Here is a 9501-nt window from a genome sequence, read left to right on the forward strand (position 1 = left end):
ACCAAGTGCCAATGGGCGGAGCGGCCTCGAGTGTGGTGCGGGACATCCGGGTCCGAAGGGCATCCTCCTTCGCTGCCCAAGCCTGGTGCCAGAGCGGCCGGATATGAGGGTTTGAGAATTTTTCCAGTCTGTTGACAAAAGAAAATGAATCTCGAAGGGGACGACCAAAAATGATTTGGGCCGGTGAGAGGTTGCAGTCTGGGTCAGGTGTGTTGCGCAACTGTAACATGGCGCGCAAGAAGCGATCATGATCAAGACTGCCAGTTGGGCCAGTGTTGGAGATCAGAAGGCGCTTGGCAGTCTTCACTGCAACCTCCGCTCTCCCATTCGACTGTGGAAATCCAACTGAGGACACACGATGTCTAACAAGCCATAAGCGGAGGAAGTCCTCTGTATGACTAGCTTTGAACTCTGGACCACCGTCGCTGGAAAGTTCCTCTGGCACGCCAAAGGTGGCGAAGAACGTCCGGAGGTGGCGAACCAAGCCAGCCGAGCCTCCAAGATCAGTGCCTGCTGTGGAGCTTAGGACCTCCACCCAGCCCGTGAGTCGATCCCCTACGACTAGGTAGTGGCGGCCTCCATAGTCAAAGAAGTCAGCAAACACCGCCTCGAATGGGGTCGACGGTGGTGGGGATGGCAGGGGGGGCGTGGCAGCTTGTGATGGAGCATTGCGATTACATCCATACCTGGTGGCTCAGATGTCCTTTGACATTCCGGGCCAATAAACTATGGCACGGGCATGCTGCTCCATCGCAGAAGTACCTTGGTGGGCGGCATGGAGGTGCCGAAGGACGCTGTCACGGAGGGACGGTGGAACCACGACACAGTCTTGATACAGGAAGACGCCATCTTGAGCATAGATGGATTCACAGGCCGGCGACAGACTCGCCAGGACAGGGTCGTTAACGTCAACCCTGCCCTCGTGCTCAATCAGGTGCAGGAGGTGGCCGAGGCACGAGTCAGCTGCCGTCTCTCGTGCCAGGAGGGACCATGAGATGGCTCCAAGTTCTTTTGCATCATCACGGATGGAGGCCATAAGCGCTGACTCTACGGCGTCAGGTATGCTCAGCGACCCCAAAGACAGGCCGTTTGCAGAGCCAGAGGGGGAAGGATGTCTCGAAGTCGCATCCGCAGCATGATTGCTCTTGCCTGGCAGGTACACGATGTCAAAGCGCCATGGCAGGGTGCGCTGCTTGAGTCTGAACAGGCGTGAGTTCGTTATCTCATCTAGCGTACGGTCGCCAAAGATCTTCACAAGGGGCTTATGGTCGGTGACCACAACGAGGTTGTCACATCCTTGTGTGAAGTATCTTGTTTGCTCCAGGCCCCAGGCCACAGCCAGGGCCTCTCCTTCAATGGCCGCATAGCGTTGCTCCGCCGAGGATAGGAACCGAGAACCAGCAAGGGTGATCCTCCATCCTCCAGTGCAACAGTCTGGAATGCCTGAAGTGCAGCTGCAATGTTGTTGGAGCAAGAAGTAGCCAATACCACGCCTGGACCAGTCAGGGCGGAGGCAGGTGCGCCTCTGCATGTCGTAGATCTCCACGCCCTCACGGATGGCCCCAATTATGGCTAGTTTGGACACTTGGAAGGCTTCCTCCAGGTCCGGGGACCATGAGAATTTGCAGCGTGGGCTGAGGAACGGCTTGAATGGCGCCATAGTATCACGCAACTGCGCGTAGTTCGCCACCTGGTTGACGAGGCCGAACCAGCTTCTAATATCTGTCGTGGAGTCCGGGGTGGGGAAGTCTCGGATGGTGTCCAAGTACTTTGGGAGTGGTTCTATGGTAGCATCCGACACCCTGAACCAAGCAAAATCTACACTCCTTCCAGCAAATTGAAACTTATCTGGGTTTAGCACAATGCCAGACCGGCCAACACGTGTCAGGAAGTCGATGGTCCTCCACCAGTGATGCTCTAGGTCAGTGTCGTAGTGAACAGTGTCATCCACACAACGTTCTTTGCGCTCAAAGTCAGAGAGGACAGCGTCAAAATGGCGGTTGTAGCCGTCCCCCGATGACAGGAAACCCTGTGGCGCCCTGATGTAGCGCCAGCGGCCGAAGGGCGTGATAAAGGTGGTCAGATGTCGATTCGATTCACGCAGAGGCACACTATGGTAGCCGTTCCAAGCGTCCGTGACGGTTTTCCAGGTGTCCCTCTGGATGCGACGTGCAAGGTGGGATGGGGACTCAGTGGTGAAGGTTTCACGTTGGCAGAACTTGTTAAGAGGTGAGAGGTCTACGGTCCTGCGGGGGGAGCCATCGTGCTTCCGGGTGACTACCATGCGATGGCACCACGTCACTGGTTCGCCATATGGCACACGTTCAATGACACCAAGGGCTTCATCCCGTAGGAGGTCGTCGTAGACTCTCTGCTGCCAGTGCAGAGACACGGTGGCCGCAGTGTGGCATGCTTTCGGTGTGGCTGCTGGATCCACGTGCATTTCGATCGGTGGCCCCTCCATGCAAGGCAAGGCTCGATGAGGGCAAGTGTTGAATGTAGATGAGGCGTATCTCTCGAGTAGCCAATCCTTCATCCGACCATTGTACTCCGGTGTGCAGGGGAACGGTAATGCATGAGGACGTGGCGGAGGGGCTGTACGCTGGGGGCATAAGCACGGAGCGTCCTGAGGATTATTCTGGTCTTTGCAGCACCTGTTGGTGGACCTCGTAGCATTCACAGACAGAGGCTTGTCAGGTGTGTCACGAGCGCCACGGCAACGCTCGTCTCTGAGCCCACCTCCACTGATACCCAATGGGAAGTCCGTAGGCAGGAAGCGGAGGTTAAGCAACGACTCGTAAGAGAGATACATTGCCCGAACTGAGCTGCTCACATACACCATCGAGCGGCAGGATGTCACACCACTGTCGCCGGGGACTGTTGAGAGCCTAGCGAAAAATGCTCCCTCAATAGCTATGTGGGAGCGGTTGGCGGCCGATAGGCTAAGTTTGACAGGACGCAGGTCGTCACGCGAGAATCCAGAGGCGAGGAACTCCTCTAGAGACCAACAGCGGATATGTGCACCCTCTTGTCCGAGCCCCGGTGTTTGAAACTGTCCTCCAGCCCGACCGACCTGTCACCGGAGATGGTGATCAAGACTCGGGGGTGGTCTTTCAGCCTGGCCCGCCTCCATTCACCCCGGGAAAAAATGTGGTGCTCAAGCCTGAGGGGTGTGGGAGTATTGACAGTGCTGTGCGTCGTCTGAGAGCAGCGACGGCCCCTGTGACGCCGGCCAGGGCTGGCCCTGAGTTGAACTGATGAAATCTGGGAGATCGGCACTGACTCCACGGCAGCCTGCTGACAGTTGGTTGATGGCTGTTGTCGCCTCTTCCGGCGGCGGGCCCTATAGCAGTCAATACAGACCTGGTGTGGCTTGGTGTTCCACCCTCGAGACCCCTCTGTGAAGACCTTAAAGGTGTTTTTACAGTCCGGGCACGAGGCTTGTCTCGCCCTGTCTGTCGGGGCCGGGGTCAGGGTGGGGCTTGCCTGTAGATCTTTCTTCAGGCGCTGGAATGACGACACAGCTGACAGAGTGGACATTGCGAGCCATCTCCTTATTTTCAAAGACTGCCACTACATCGTTAACTGGTTTTGTCAGAATGTCAGATATCCCCAGTGTTTCGCGGCGAATGTCTGAGTCATAAAGTCCGTTGATCAGAACATCGCGGATAATGTGGTCAGTATAGTCCACATCCTTGCCACATTCACATACTGCAGTGTAGGCGCATGTCTCCGCCTTTCCTCGCACTCTGGCAGTGAAGGCACGGAATGCTTCATCACGATCCTGGTGAAACTGAAGCAGCTCAGTGCGCAGGACACATGAGGCCACCGGAATGACAGCTAATGAGCGCATGGCAGTGATCAGCTCCACCAGTGGCCTGGAGGCGATGTTGGGATTAGCTTTCAACAGGCTGTCTCCAAGTTCAGGTCCAGCGCACTGAAATAACTGGAAAGGGGCCTGGGCAGCCCCTATGCCTGAGCCTGTGCGAAAGACATCCCAACGACGGGTGAACACGTTCCATTCCTCTATCGTTACACCAATGTCGACTCTAGGCCGATCAAGTTTCGGGCCTCGCGGAGTTGGGTCTTGGGCCGGTGCGTGCTGATGGACAAGTCCGTGATTTGTCAATAGAGCAATGGCGAGCGCTTCGGACACATCTCCTGTCTCGAAAGCGCAGCCCGGAACAGAACATCCAACGACGACCATGACTTCTTCATGAAGAAATACACTCCTCAATGTCAGGTATATTATTTTAATGACAAAGATGAGAAGTCCTGCAGCAATTCACAAAATAACAATATGAGCTACATGCACACATATCTAAAATAAATATCATCAGGAACTTAATAATGATGATAAATGATAACACAAAATTATAATGGACTTACATGAATAAGGTTACCATGCTTTTATCCAATTGTAACAGGAACGTCTGTAATATCTAACATGCTTTTCCTACCATGCTTTTTCTACTCTTCTTCTTCAATCTGGCCGACTCCTAACTCAACTGAGCCGGTCAGTGTCTTTAGTGGGATACTACCCCCTAGTGGCCAGTGGTAAACTCTGCAATACTCATAATTCTAGTCAGAATATGAGTCTGATACTGAACCATTGGGCTGTGATTATGGGGCGTGTTTCAACGAACCAGGAAAGAAAATGCCTGTTCGCTGAATTGGATACCTAGAACCAATCAGAGCAACGTAGTATTACCATCTGATAGATTAAACTTTTACCTGATCCCGTAGGAAGGACGGCAAAAACATCTTTTCAATCGACAAATGCCTTGATTGCGTTTCTCTGTTCCTCTTTCAAAATGAATGCGCTGTCAATATCTGTTGAGATATGCCTGCTCACGTTACTTAATTAGCACTCAAGGCTAGAAGCTACCATTTGTTTCAATGTTTTTTTTGTCTACGCGTTAGCATAACCTATCAATAATGGTCTAGAGTGCTTCAGTTAAGACCTACAATCCACGGCAACATTCGTGTTGCACATACACAACTAACCGAGTCAATGTAGACATAAAAAAAAGTCGTGTAGATAGCTTAAATCATATAAAATATGTCCCACTAAGCTCCCGAGACGGCGCCATCTTTGTTCGATGTATATTCTATCTATCTAATCAACTCAAGCGTTGGTTGGTCATCTGTCCATCAACGTATAAAGCCCGCCCTTACAATTTGATTGTTCAGATCACTTTTCCGAGACGTTTAATCTCTCCCAACTAGCTCAAGTCCAGACTGAATCTCCCAGACCAAAAATGTTGTGGGCGAGGTTCAGGCTGGTATCCAGGCTAGGAATAAGGCGAATTAATCATCGATTATAGCGTTAGTTGTAATTTTACTTAATTTGATGCTCATGAAATATATGATATTATGAATGAGTACTGATGATTAATAATAATCATGTTGCTTAGTTAGATAGGATAATGAGTAACGTAAACTATAGCCTATATCATATTTCGGAAATGAGGCTATGGAAGGCTATGGAACTATAAGGCTATGGAACGCACTCTTTTTGTTAGTAACGTGAAAAAGCTAATATTAAAGGCACCCAGTGCAACTTTCGAGGCTTAAAAATAACCATTCAATTTCTAGTCTTTTTTACACGTAGTATGTTTCAATAACTCCATACCATTACATATCGACATTCAAGGAGCAAAGATGAGACGTCGTTGTGTGGTGAGAACTGATAGAAAATGGTAAACAACAACAATCGCCGGTGGGGAGAGGCCATTTTTCCATTGACTGGAATCCTGCTTTATTTATTGTGAGTCACAAAAAATAAAGAAAATGGCGGCGATTGTTGTTGTTATCGATTTTCTATCAGTTCTCACAACACAACAACGTCTCATCTTTGCTCCTTGAATGTCGGTAATGGTATGGAGTTATTGAAACTTAAAAAAGACTAGAAATTGAATGTTTATTCTATAAATCCAGAAATCTCTGTGTGTCAGTCAGTCAGTCTGTCTAGGGCATATCTCCCTGACGGTAGTTACGTTGGTTATGAGATTTCGCATGTAGCTTACGCATGTCATGAACCTGTGCATCCTTGATTTTGAAGATTTTTGAATTCATAGTTTGCGAGATATTTGTATTTTATCGTTTCCCGTAGGCACCAGGGACGCTGGAAGTTATTCACTGTTGAGGGGGCTGAGAAACGTTCCGATGACGTCATAATGCGAAAGGTCGAACCAGAAATCTCTGTGTTTCAGTCAGTTAGTGTGTCAGTCTAGGGCGTATCTCCCTGACGTTAAGTACGCTAGTTATGAGATTTCGCATGTAGCTTACGCATGTCATGAACCTGTGCATCCTTGATTTTGAAGATTTTTGAATTCATAGTTCGCGAGATATCCGTATGGGTTATCGTTTCCCGTAGGCACTATGGGTAGTGAGGCATTATGGGTAGTGTAGTAATTCAGAGAAAGAGGTGAAATGCATTTGTGGAGGGCGCTGCCCAGGGTTTGTCGCGTAAAATTGCCTATACAACGCAAGAGTGGAGTCCTACACCGCTACAAATGGTAGCTTATTTTGATAAGCCTCGGAGGCTTTCAGATTGTCCATTGCTTTCCCATCTGTTGCTATGGAGTCCACGAAATACGCGCAAATCTCGCTGTAAGTTACGTCGTCATGTTATCCTCCCAGTCCTGCACTGAATTCGGGTGGGGGATAGTAGTAACTGATAGGTGAAAAATCACCCTAGTTACCTCAGGACTCCGTAGCTGCATGAAAGTATATTTATTAGACAGACAAACAACAACAATTGCAATTGGGCTCCCCTCCCAGCCGAGGCTGACAGTGAAGCAATGATAAACTCTTCGCACCAAGTTTATATAGTCAGAAGTTTAGCTTTGAGCAGGGATGATCACGTGGTGGATTTCTCACGTCCGAGGCTCCGTCTTGCAAGGATGGCAGTTTTGCACAAGGTCGGAAGAAGCACAGTTCCTTTCTTATCTCCTCTGGTCTAAACATGCTCTTGTTCATATGCAGACTTAGTGGCACCTAATATTCTAGTTACACACACAGAGAGAAAAGCCATGCTCCTGCTTTCATAAGCACATAATTCATACAAGGAATATATTAATACAAGTCACTTGATTATTATATTCTTAAGTCATTAACAGTGTTTGGAAATAATCTCTATCAGTAACGCCATCTCCAGTCAGAGTATTTAAACTGTGTTCCCATTGTAAGGACATTATTACCTTACGATCTGTCTGAGAGTGGGCTGTCAAAGCTAGCATCATCAAAGTCATACAGTACAGTACATACATTCAATACAATTAACCTATACATTTGAGTCCAACTGCATGACCATTCTTACCCTACACTTACCCTTACAATAAAGAAGTGATACTATTTCAACCATAACGTCATTTTAAATAATTTCTTTCTTTATGACATTTAGTTTATAGTTTAGACAGCAACTTTCACATCTATATTCAACTGCATCCACTACATAATCTCAAACTTTAATTGTTGGTTTATCTCCAAAAAAGCTATACAACATTAAAACATTTCTTAATGAAAAGGAGACATGCATCACAATAATACTTCAGTGTAACCTGTACCAATGTGGAGTGCAAATATGTCTTGCTATTACACTACCCAACAGCTAACACTACAGAATGCATAATTCCTAGGGGCACTGCACTAGTATATCTAATTTGTATTGCACAGCAGGTGTGCTTACAACTATATATAGCAGCTTAGCAAGTCTATGACTTCGACTGAAGATATACCTTAGTGAAACTCCTCGAGGCATTGCCATGTGGAATGCAAAGTAGCCTAATGCCTGATATGTTGACGGAGTCATTCTTACCGCCATGCCCTGTTGTATGTAACTTGCACAGGTCTTAAAACTACTGTTTTGTAGTGTTGTATATGTAGGTGGCTGACTTGGCTGCCTTAAGTGTCTTTTTAGATGGGGTGTACTTTGAAGCAGGCTTAGTGAAGTCATTTTGGCAGGATAAGAGAGCGCTCAAAGTGCTGTTATTCAAACTAGTTCTATTTTCTGTAACATTTTTTTTTACCATACTGAGTGTCCCCTCTGAGGAGGCATGTGTAGCCTACATTTGTACCTCGTCAAATACGGGAGATTACCGGGAGAAATGACAAAACCGGTACAGTACCATTTCAGAATACATGCAGCACTGGTAGGTAGCGATTTTTGTCTCCTTCAAATCAAACTGTATTTACTTAATTCAAATTGGCTCTACCAATATTTAATTTCACACTACTAACATTTTATAAGATGAACCTAAATTAGTATTGAAGACTAAACAACTATTTCCATTACAAGTCCTTTATTATTCGATTGACACTAGTGTAAAGTAAGTAAAAGGATGTGTTAATATATCCTTGTTCTTGCTGCAAGCTGCTCCTAGTGGGCTAGGGCCTACATATTTGCATATCCTGTCTCACAGCATTCATTATCCGATAGACTATTGGATTCAATACATTTAATTTGCCTTATTTGACAGATACCTTCAAAGTAAACAAATGATACATACGTTACAACACAAGGAAATAGTCTGTTCTAATAGTAATACTATCTAATAGTGGTGTTCTGACAAACAAAAAAAAGCATACCTCTACTCTAACACAACTGTTACTAGCTCTATGGTAATATTTTCTATCTACAGTTTCTGTTAATCCCTCTGTTAAAACACAACGTGACATGATAGATAACGGTAGGAGAGAGGTGTCATGGAAGGAAGGGCTGGACACAGGAGTGTTACAGGAGCGAATTGGAATTCAGAAGGAACCAACGTGATCTCCAAAACCTGTTAGTCAAATGTCTAACGAAATATCATCACATACAACTTCATAAAAATTCGTACAAATGGCTGTGATATGGCGTTATTAACCACGTCCAAAATACAACGTCAGTCAACGACTTGATACGTGAGTCAACTTCTGTCTCCGCCATGTTGGATTGAGAGTTACTCATTCACCTCCATTTTACCAAAATGTGTGTAATAGCTTGTGTTCTGCTTCATGAAATAATAATAATAATAATAATTCATTTTATTTTTAACGCACTTTTCATTCCAAAGAATCTCAGAGTGCCTACATATTAGAAATTAACTATAATAATACAATAAAATTAAAAACAAATTTAAACATTAACATAAGCATAACAGAAAAGATTTAACACAAGGCCAGAAATGCCTTCCTGAATAAAAAAGTTTTAAGTCCAGCTTTAAAGGAATCCAGCGTCTGCGTTGCCCTTAGGTGGTCAGGGAGGCTGTTCCATAAATGTGCCGCTGCCGAGCAAAATACCGTTTTCCTGTTATATTCTACAGATGTTGGATTGGATTGAAATAAAAAATATGTTGTTGGACTGTTGGAAAAAACAGGGAAAACATGGGTTTCTATTTGAAAAGAACACCATGCCAACCATGGACAAGCCTAAAGTAGAGAAAGAGCCTCAAAGAAAAGACCTTCAAGCTAAGTTTTATGAGGACAAGGAGGATACATGGATGGAAACCATTCAAC

This window comes from Sprattus sprattus, assembly GCF_963457725.1.
Source record: "Sprattus sprattus genome assembly, chromosome: 11".
NCBI classification, from domain to species: domain Eukaryota; kingdom Metazoa; phylum Chordata; class Actinopteri; order Clupeiformes; family Clupeidae; genus Sprattus; species Sprattus sprattus.